The following is a 9,931-nucleotide window of genomic DNA, read 5'->3' as shown; positions in this document are numbered from 1 at the left end:
TGTAATCGAACTCACAAATGCTGATGATCCAGATACTCAACTAGTCTAAAGGCCAGTTTTATTGCTTCTTTAATCAGGACAACAGTTTTCAGCTGTTCTAACATAATTGCAAAAGGGTTTTCTAATGATCAATTAGTCTTTTAAAATTATAAACTTGGATTAGCTAACACAACGTGCCTTTGGAACACAGGAGTGATGGTTGCTGATAATGGGCCTCTGTACGCCTATGTAGATATTCCATTAAAAATCTGCCATTTCCTGCTACAATAGTCATTTACAACATTAACAATGTCTACACTGTATTTCTGATCAATTTCATGTTATTTTAATGGACAAAAATGTGCTTTTCTTTCAAAAACGAGGACATTTCTAAGTGACTCCAAACGTTTGAATGGTCGTGTATATTGGCTTTTTCAAAAGCTTTAGAGCTTGCAGTGCTCCTGTTCAATGTTTCCAGACCAACAGAAAAAAACGGCAGAACACTTTTTCTTGCTATGACTGTGATATGTGGTTGTTTACCTTAGTTGAATCTCTGGATAACAGCGTCTGCTAAAAGCTCCAAATTTAAATGTAAAAAGGAACACTTGGAAAACATGCTGGGTAATATTCCAATGAGTTCCGCCCCCAAAACAAGACCACATTTGCTTTGTCCAGACAGGACATCTATGTCTCACAAGATTGGACAGCACAGTACAGTACAGCAGAGAACACTACAGTAGAGTACAGCACAGTTTAGTTCGGTACAGTAGAGAACAGTAAAGTACAGTAGAATAAAGTACATTCTACTGTACTTTACCGCACTCTACTGTTCTGTACTCACTGCACTCTACTGTTCTGTACGGAACTGTACTCTGCGGTGCTCTAATGTGCTATACTGTGCTGTCCAAACTTGTGAAACATAGACATCTATTATTGGTTCATATTTGGTCCGGACCTACAGTGGGGAGAACAAGTATTTGATAACCTGCAAAATCGGCAGTGTTTCTTACTTACAAAGCATGTAGAGGTCTGTCATTTTTATCATAGGTACACTTCAACTGTGAGAGACGGAATCTAAAACAAAAATCCAGAAAATCACATTGTATGATTTGTAAGTAATTAATTTGCATTTTATTGCATGACATAAGTATTTGATACATCAGAAAGCAGAACTTAATAGTTGGTACAGAAAACTTTGTTTGCAATTACAGAGATCATACATTTCCTGTAGTTCTTGACCAGGTTTGCACACACTGCAGCAGGGATTTTGGTCCACTCTTCCATACAGACCTTCTCCAGATCCTTCAGGTTTCGGGGCTGTCGCTGGGCAATACGGACTTTCAGCTCCCTCCAAAGATTTTCTATTAGGTTCAGGTCTGGAGACTGGCTAGGCCACTCCAGGACCTTGAGATGCTTCTTACGGAGCCACTCCTTAGTTGCCCTGGCTATGTGTTTCGGGTCGTTGTCATGCTGGAAGAGCCAGCCACGAGCCATCTTCAATGCTCTTACTGAGGGAAGGAGGTTGTTGGCCAAGATCTCGCAATACATGGCCCCATCCATCCTCCCCTCAATACGGTGTAGTCGTCCTGTCCCCTTTGCAGAAAAGCATCCACATAGAATGATGTTTCCACCTCCATGCTTCACGGTTGGGATGGTGTTATTGGGGTTGTACTCATCCTTCTTCTTCCTCCAAACACGACGAGTGGAGTTTAGACCAAAAAGCTAAATTTTTGTCTCATCAGACCATATGACCTTCTCCCATTCCTCCTCTGGATCATCCAGATGGTCATTGGCAAACTTCAGATGGGCCTGGACATGTGCTGGCTTGAGCAGGGGGACTTTGCGTGCAGGGGGACCTTGGATTTAAATCCATGACGGCATAGTGTGTTACTAATGGTTTTCTTTGAGACTGTGGTCCCAGCTCTCTTCAGGTCATTGAGCAGGTCCTGCCGTGTAGTTCTGGGCTGATCCCTCACCTTCCTCATGATCATTGATGCCCCACGAGGTGAGATCTTGCATGGAGCCCCAGACCGAGGGTCATCTTGAACTTCTTCCATTTTCGAATAATTGTGCCAACAGTTGTTGCCTTCTCACCAAGCTGCTTGCCTATTGTCCTGTAGCCCATCCCAGCCTTGTGCAGGTCTACAATTTTACCCCTGATGTCCTTACACAGCTCTCTGGTCTTGGCCATTGTGGAGAGGTTGGAGTCTGTTTGATTGAGTGTCTGGACAGGTGTCTTTTATACAGATAACGAGTTCAAACAGGTGCAGTTAATACAGGTAATGAGTGGAGAACAGGAGGGTTTCTTAAAGAAAAACTAACAGGTCAGTGAGAGCCGGAATTCTTACTGGTTGGTAGGTGATCAAATACTTTAGTTGATTACTTAAAAATCCTATGTGATTTTCTGGATTTTTGTTTTAGATTCCGTCTCTCACAGTTGAATCAAATCAAAATCAAATAATATTTATTTGTCACATACACATGGTTAGCAGATGTTAATGCGAGTGTAGCGAAATGCTTGTGCTTCTAGTTCCAACAATGCAGTAATAACCAACGAGTAATCTAACCTAACAATTCCAAAACGACTACCTTACACACACAAGTGTAAAGGAATAAAGAATATGTACATAAAGATATATGAATGAGTGATGGTACAGAACGGCATAGGCAAGATGCAGTAGATGGTATCGAGTACAGTATATACATATGAGATGAGTAATGTAGGGTATGTAAACAAAGTGGCATAGTTTAAAGTGGCTAGTGATACATGTATTACATAAAGATGCAGTAGATGATATAGAGTACAGTATATACATATACATATGAGATGAGTAATGTAGGGTATGTAAACATTATATTAAGTAGCATTGTTTAAAGTGGCTAGTGAGACATTTTACATCAATTTCTATCAATTCCCATTATTAAAGTGGCTGGAGTTGAGTCAGTGTGTTGGCAGCAGCCACTCAATGTTAGTGGTGGCTGTTTAACAGTCTGATGGCCTTGAGATAGAAGCTGTTTTTCAGTCTCTCGGTCCCTGCTTTGATGCACCTGTACTGACCTCGCCTTCTGGATGATAGCGGGGTGAACAGGCAGTGGCTTGGGTGGTTGTTGTCCTTGATGATCTTTATGGCCTTCCTGTGACATCAGGTGGTGTAGGTGTCCTGGAGGGCAGGTAGTTTGCCCCCGGTGATGCGTTGTACAGACCTCACTACCCTCTGGAGAGCCTTACGGTAGTGGGCGGAGCAGTTGCCGTACCAGGCAGTGATACAGCCCGACAGGATGCTCTCGATTGTGCATCTGTAAAAGTTTGTGAGTGCTTTTGGTGACAAGCCACATTTCTTCAGCCTCCTGCGGTTGAAGAGGCGCTGCTGCGCCTTCTTCACCATGCTGTCTGTGTGGGTGGACCATTTCAGTTTGTCTGTGATGTGTACGCCGAGGAACTTAAAACTTACTACCCTCTCCACTACTGTCCCATCGATGTGGATAGGGGGGTGCTCCCTCTGCTGTTTCCTGAAGTCCACAATCATCTCCTTAGTTTTGTTGATGTTGTGTGTGAGGTTATTTTCCTGACACCACACTCCGAGGGCCCTCACCTCCTCCCTGTAGGCCGTCTCGTCGTTGTTGGTAATCAAGCCTACCACTGTAGTGTCGTCCGCAAACTTGATGATTGACTTGGAGGCGTGCATGGCCACGCAGTCGTGGGTGAACAGGGAGTAAAGGAGAGGGCTCAGAACGCACCCTTGTGGGGCCCCAGTGTTGAGGATCTGTGGGGTGAAGATGTTGTTACCTACCCTCACCACCTGGGGGGCAGGGCGGGCACAGGGCGGGGTCGAGACCCAGGGTCTCGAGCTTGATGACGAGTTTGGAGGGGTACTATGGTGTTAAATGCTGAGCTGTAGTCGATGAACAGCATTCTCACATAGGTAATCCTCTTGTCCAGATGGGTTAGGGCAGTGTGCAGTGTGGTTGAGATTGCATCGTCTGTGGACCTATTTAGGCGGTAAGCAAATTGGAATGGGTCTAGGGTGTCAGGTAGGGTGGAGGTGATATGGTCCTTGACTAGTCTCTCAAAGCACTTCATGATGACGGAAGTGAGTGCTACGGGGCGGTAGTCATTTAGCTCAGTTACCTTAGCTTTCTTGGGAACAGGGACAATGGTGGCCCTCTTGAAGCATGTGGGAACAGCAGACTGGGATAAGGATTGATTGAATATGTCCGTAAACACACAAGCCAGCTGGTCTGCGCATGCTCTGAGGACGCGGCTGGGGATGCCGTCTGGGCCGGCAGCCTTGTGAGGGTTAACACGTTTAAATGTTTTACTCATCTCGGCTGCAGTGAAGGAGAGTCCGCATGTTTTGGTTGCGGGCCGTGTCAGTGGCACTGTATTGTCCTCAGAGCAGGCAAAAAAGTTATTTAGTCTGCCTGGGAGCAAGACATCCTGGTCCGTGACGGGGCTGGTTTTCTTTTTGTAATCCGTGATTGACTGTAGACCCTGCCACATAACTCTTGTGTCTGAGCCGTTGAATTGCGACTCTACTTTATCTCTATACTGACGCTTAGCTTGTTTGATTGCCTTGCGGAGGAAATAGCTACACTGTTTGTATTCGGTCATGTTTCCGGTCACCTTGCCCTGGTTAAAAGCAGTGGTTCGCGCTTTCAGTTTCACACGAATGCTGCCATCAAGCCAAGGTTTCTAGTTTGGGAATGTTTTAATCGTTGCTGTGGGAACGACATCTTCAATGCACTTTCTAATGAACTCGCTCACCGAATCAGCGTATTCGTCAATGTTGTTGTTGGACGCGTACCTATGATAAAAATTACAGACCTCTACATGCTTTGTTTGTAGGAAAACCTGCAAAATCGGCAGTGTATCAAATACTTGTTCTCCCCACTGTATGTTTGGGCCTTGACAGGCCTTGATTTCAACGTCCACAGACGTCTGTGATTTACTTTTTTATTTGAACGTCTTTTCAACGTCCATGGATATCGGCGTCAGACAGTGCTCACTGGGAGAGCATTTGGACTGACTGAATAAACACCTGATACTGCAACTTTAAGCAAAGATTACCACTGTCATCATGGCCATCAATGCAAAAGTTTTAGTTATGCAGGGATTTCTTGAATGGGAATTTGGCCTAAATCATTTCGGAGGCTTCCCAAACTGTGACAGCAAACAAAGAATGTTGATTCTAATACTAATGTAAAACAGCAAGCCTTTGTTGGACCTTTACCTGTATAATGCATTCTGGTGCATTATAATGCATTTTAAGACTTTATGCCCAACTATAATGTTTAATCATATCTTAATGATCCTGACTTGAGTCTGTTGAAATGTTCATACAAAGAGACAGACATTACTAAGGCTTATACTTATATCAAGTTATAAAGCAGTATAACTGCAGACTTTAAGTGGGAACCTTAAGGAGTCTGGTCGATGTGTGGTACTGTAGATTGTTCCAGTCAATAATATTATAGGAACATGAGGGAAATGTGCAGAGAAGATGGAATTCATTCATTTGGTAGCGTCCTCTTTTAGGCCACAAGTAGAGAAATCCTTGGAAAAGGTATCGTAAAACCATTTATAATCCAGAGGAGTGGATACCTTGCAGAAATCCTCGCAGTCAATTCAGGGCTTATGTTTTGTTGGGCTTTGTTTGCAGTATAAAATAAACAGCCACCACAAAAGTTGGGATCCGTGAAAGGTGAAACAGCGCCCCCTGTCGCCCCAGGAGCATTTGTTATAGTCATTATATTTTTTTTATGGAGGCGGTCATGGTGTTCTGCTCCTCTGCTTTTCTATCGCGCGTGCAATGACGTCCAAAATGATGTCCAAAATGATGTGCAAAATGATGTCCAAAATGATGTGCAAAATTATGTCCAAAATGACGTGCAAGATGATGTGCAAAATGATGTCCCAAAATGATGTGCAAAATGATGTGCAAAAACAATGTTCGTCGTTTGAAGTAATGTCAAATATGGTTTAGTATGAAGTTGTCTAGAAACTGCTTCCTCAATTGACATCCCTGATAACTCTTGTTGTCATGGCTACGTTAGCTAGCTAAGCTCATGCGCAGAAACCGGCCGTCGGGTCTAATGGTCGTGTTGCACCGAACTGCACGTGCCTGCCATCAAATCAAATGCACTTATTTGGTATAAAGTTGTTTTTGACAACTGAAAACGTGTCAATTTGTCACTTTCAAAAGGTTGGAGTAATAACATGTTCAGCTACTAAAAACATTGTCTCGGATCTAGGTTGTGCCTTTAAGAAATCAAGAAAAAAAGAAGAACATCTCATTGACTTCACAAACCCCAAACCTCTTGTTCTCATTGACCTTCAAAGGTAGCTGGCTTGCTACTTGGCTTGGCTACACATATGAATGGGAAAATCTCACTAGTTTTTCACTCAAAACACTTCAATTATACATGACCAAATGACCAAAAACACTCATCACAGTGTAGATAAACATGTCATATCTACATTTTGAAAACAAAACCATGCCTTTTAATTTTACAGAACTGAAATCAGGATAAATAGACACAGAATAGCTTCTTTCAATGGTCACGGACCAAGGGGCAATGGTATGCCTCCTCCTAGTGGTAGTTCTAAGTATACATGTATATTAATGCAAAACCATGGAGTACTAGCTAGTATAATAATGTTGTGCACAAGAAAACTGATTTCATTTGATCACAAAATATTGACATTTTAGAAACTACCTGTGCAGATGAGTGTATAAAACGTAAGAGTTTTGTCCCAATATTTTGCTTACATTTCCAGGAAATTGTGTTTTTTTTTTTTTACCTTTATTTAACTAGGCAAGTCAGTTAAGAACAAATTCTTATTTTCAATGACAGCCTAGGAACAGTGGGTTAACTGCCTGTTCAGGGGCAGAACGACAGATTTGTACCTTGTCAGCTCGGGCATTTGAACTTGCAACCTTCCGGTTACTAGTCCAACGCTCTAACCACTAGGCTACCCTGCCGCCCCCTTATGTTTTAATATTTATTTTTATTCCACGATCCAAGGCCAGCCGGCCCATTAGGCAAGATTAGGCCTTTAGCGGCAGATTGACAAGGGTAGCATTTTCCAAGCTAAACTGACCAAGTCCATTCCCAGCGCGCCTCTCCATGGTGCTGTTGGAGAGACACATCGCTGTGGCGCTCCACCAACATACCTTCAAAAAAACATCTAACATAAATCATGTAGCAGATATAGGATACGGTAGAAAGAGTGTGTGGTCTTTTCTGTAGCCTACCGGCTGGAGATAAAATGTGTGACATTGTAATGAGACGGACACTTTTTACATCATGCACGTTTCTCCGATCAAATAGCCTAACCTAAATGGAGCCAAATAAAATAAAACATGTGCTGACATGTTAAAAAATACCATATCCTAAAAACAGGACAGGCCAAAGCAAAGTGGATCATACTGTATGAAATGGACAATCAGGCTACTCACGACTGCTGTCCAGTAGTTTTAACCCGTGGGCTAAATTGTCATGATCAATGGTTTACTTGTTTGACGAGCTGATCATAGCGAAACATAAAATATTTCTGATATTCAGAGCTTAAATAGCCAAAATGATTAGTCAGAGGAATCAGGTTTAAAGTCAAATCAACAGCCTGTTTTACAAATGGTAGGCCTACCACATGGATGGGCATTCCTAACATTCCATTAGAGGGCCTACACTGTAGGCTACACCCCAGTAAGTACGGACCGACAACGTTTTTTTGACATATTTTTTGGGGTCCAATCCGGACCAGCCTTGATTTGGTCCAAACATAGACGTCTATAAATGCAACTTTAATTCAGAACCTAAAATTAACCTGATTTCAACATCTGGAAAATATGTATTTTTCAATGTCTGGAAAAAACTTATTTTCTCCATTCATTCAGAACCTAAAATTAACCTAACTTCAAAGTCTGAAAAATATGTATTTTAAACTACATTTTATGTACTGGGACTATTTTAGATTTGCAGGGGTATAGGAGGAGGCCGCCAATTTTCTTTGTGTCGCCTAGGGCGGCAGAACGGCCAGGACCGGGCCTGCCATGATCTATTGTATTGAATTGATGCCTAGCTATGCCTTTTAAAGTAATAACATTTGACAACTGGACTCCAGACAAAGAGTAAAACAAACAATAAACTTGTTAAAGAACAAATTGCTGCCAGGGAGGAGGAAATAAAAGTACAATAGAGAAAATATTGTATTTGTAAAGTAAATGTAAACAAACACTATATATTATAATTTTTTACCTTTATTTATACAGGATTTTCTCATTGCGATAATATCTCTTTATTACAAGTACTTGGGAGTATGGCTAGACGATGCAATGTCCTTCTCTCAGTCCATATCAAAGCTGCAGGCTAAAGTTAAATCTAGACTTGGTTTCCTCTGTCGTAATCGCTCCTCTTTCACCCCAGCTGCCAAACTAACCCTGATTCAGATGACCATTCTACCGATGCTAGATTACCGGAGACATAATTTATAGATCGGCAGGTAAGGGAGCTCTCGAGCGGCTAGATGTTCTTTACTATTTGTCAGATTTGCCACCAATGCTCCTTATAGTACACATCCCTCTATACTAAACTGGTGATCTCTTTATACCCGTCGCAAGACTCACTGGTTGATGCTTATTTATAAAACCCTCTTAGGCCTCACTCCCCCCTATCTGAGATATCTACTGCAGCCCTCATCCTCCACATACAACACCCGTTCTGCCAGTCACATTCTGTTAAAGGTTCCCAAAGCACAAACATCCCTGGGTCGCTCCTCTTTTCGGTTCGCTGCAGCTAGCGACTGGAACGAGCTGCAACAAACACTCGAACTGGACAGTTTTATCTCAATCTCTTCATTCAAAGACTAAATCATGGACAATCTTACTGACAGTTGTGGCTGCTTTGTGTGATGTATAGTTGTCTTTACCTTCTTGCCCTTTGTGCTTTTGTCTGTGCCCAATAATGTTTGTACCATGTTTTGTGCTGCTACCATGTTGTGTTGCTACCATGTTGTTGTTATGTTGTGAGGCTACCATGCTTTGTTGTCATGTGTTGCTGCCTTGCTATGTTGTTGTCTTTAGGTCTCTCTTCATGTAGTGTTGTGTTGTCTCTCTTGTTGTGATGTGTGTTTTGTCCTATATTTATGTTGTATTTATTTTTTATTTTTAATCCCAGGCCCCCGTCCCCGCAGGAGGCCTTTTGCCTTTTGGTAGACCATCATTGTAAATAAGAATTTGTTCTTAACTGACTTGCCTAGTTAAATAAAGGTTAAATAAAAACATTTAAATGCACACAATCATATTTAATGTGATGATTCACATGTTCTATTGTAAATATATTTGTTTTTCTGTCTGTAAGGATGTGCTGTTGCTATGTTTTCGTTGTGCCTGTTTTTTGTTGTTGTTGATGACCATGTGTCATCAGATTTTAATCCTAGGCAGCACCCAGTAGTTGAAATACATACTGTAGAGGAGGAGTCCAGTACATGTAATCACAAAGCATCTTAGAGTAGGAGTGCTGATCTAGGATCAGTTTAGCTTTATAAATCATAATGAATAAGAGAGGGGACCTGTACCTAGATCAGCACTCCTACTTTGAAATGCTTTGTGAATATGGGTCAAGACAACTCACAGCAGGATAGACAGAGGTCTAATGAGACAGACAGGTGCAGTTGCGGACAAATATATTGGTCGTTGGTAAACACAGCTCTGACATGTACTGCAAAATGAGTCCACATAACATTCTCTCAACATTGGGGTCTTTCTATGTTTACCAACAACCTAATTAAGCATTGAAAGAAAATGACACCCTCCCTATAATCAAACATGGGGAGGTTGGTTTATTGCTGTGGGGTTGCTCTGCTGCCTCTGGTGCTGGGGGCCATGAACGTGCGCAAGACATCATGAAATCAGCAGATTATCAAGGTGTTTTGGAGTGCAATGTTCAACCC

The sequence above is a fragment of the Oncorhynchus clarkii genome, chromosome 10, assembly GCF_045791955.1.
Source record: "Oncorhynchus clarkii lewisi isolate Uvic-CL-2024 chromosome 10, UVic_Ocla_1.0, whole genome shotgun sequence".
Classification (NCBI taxonomy): Eukaryota; Metazoa; Chordata; class Actinopteri; order Salmoniformes; family Salmonidae; genus Oncorhynchus; species Oncorhynchus clarkii.
The sequence above is the reverse complement of the archived record's forward strand: the minus strand, read 5'-3'. Positions refer to the sequence as shown.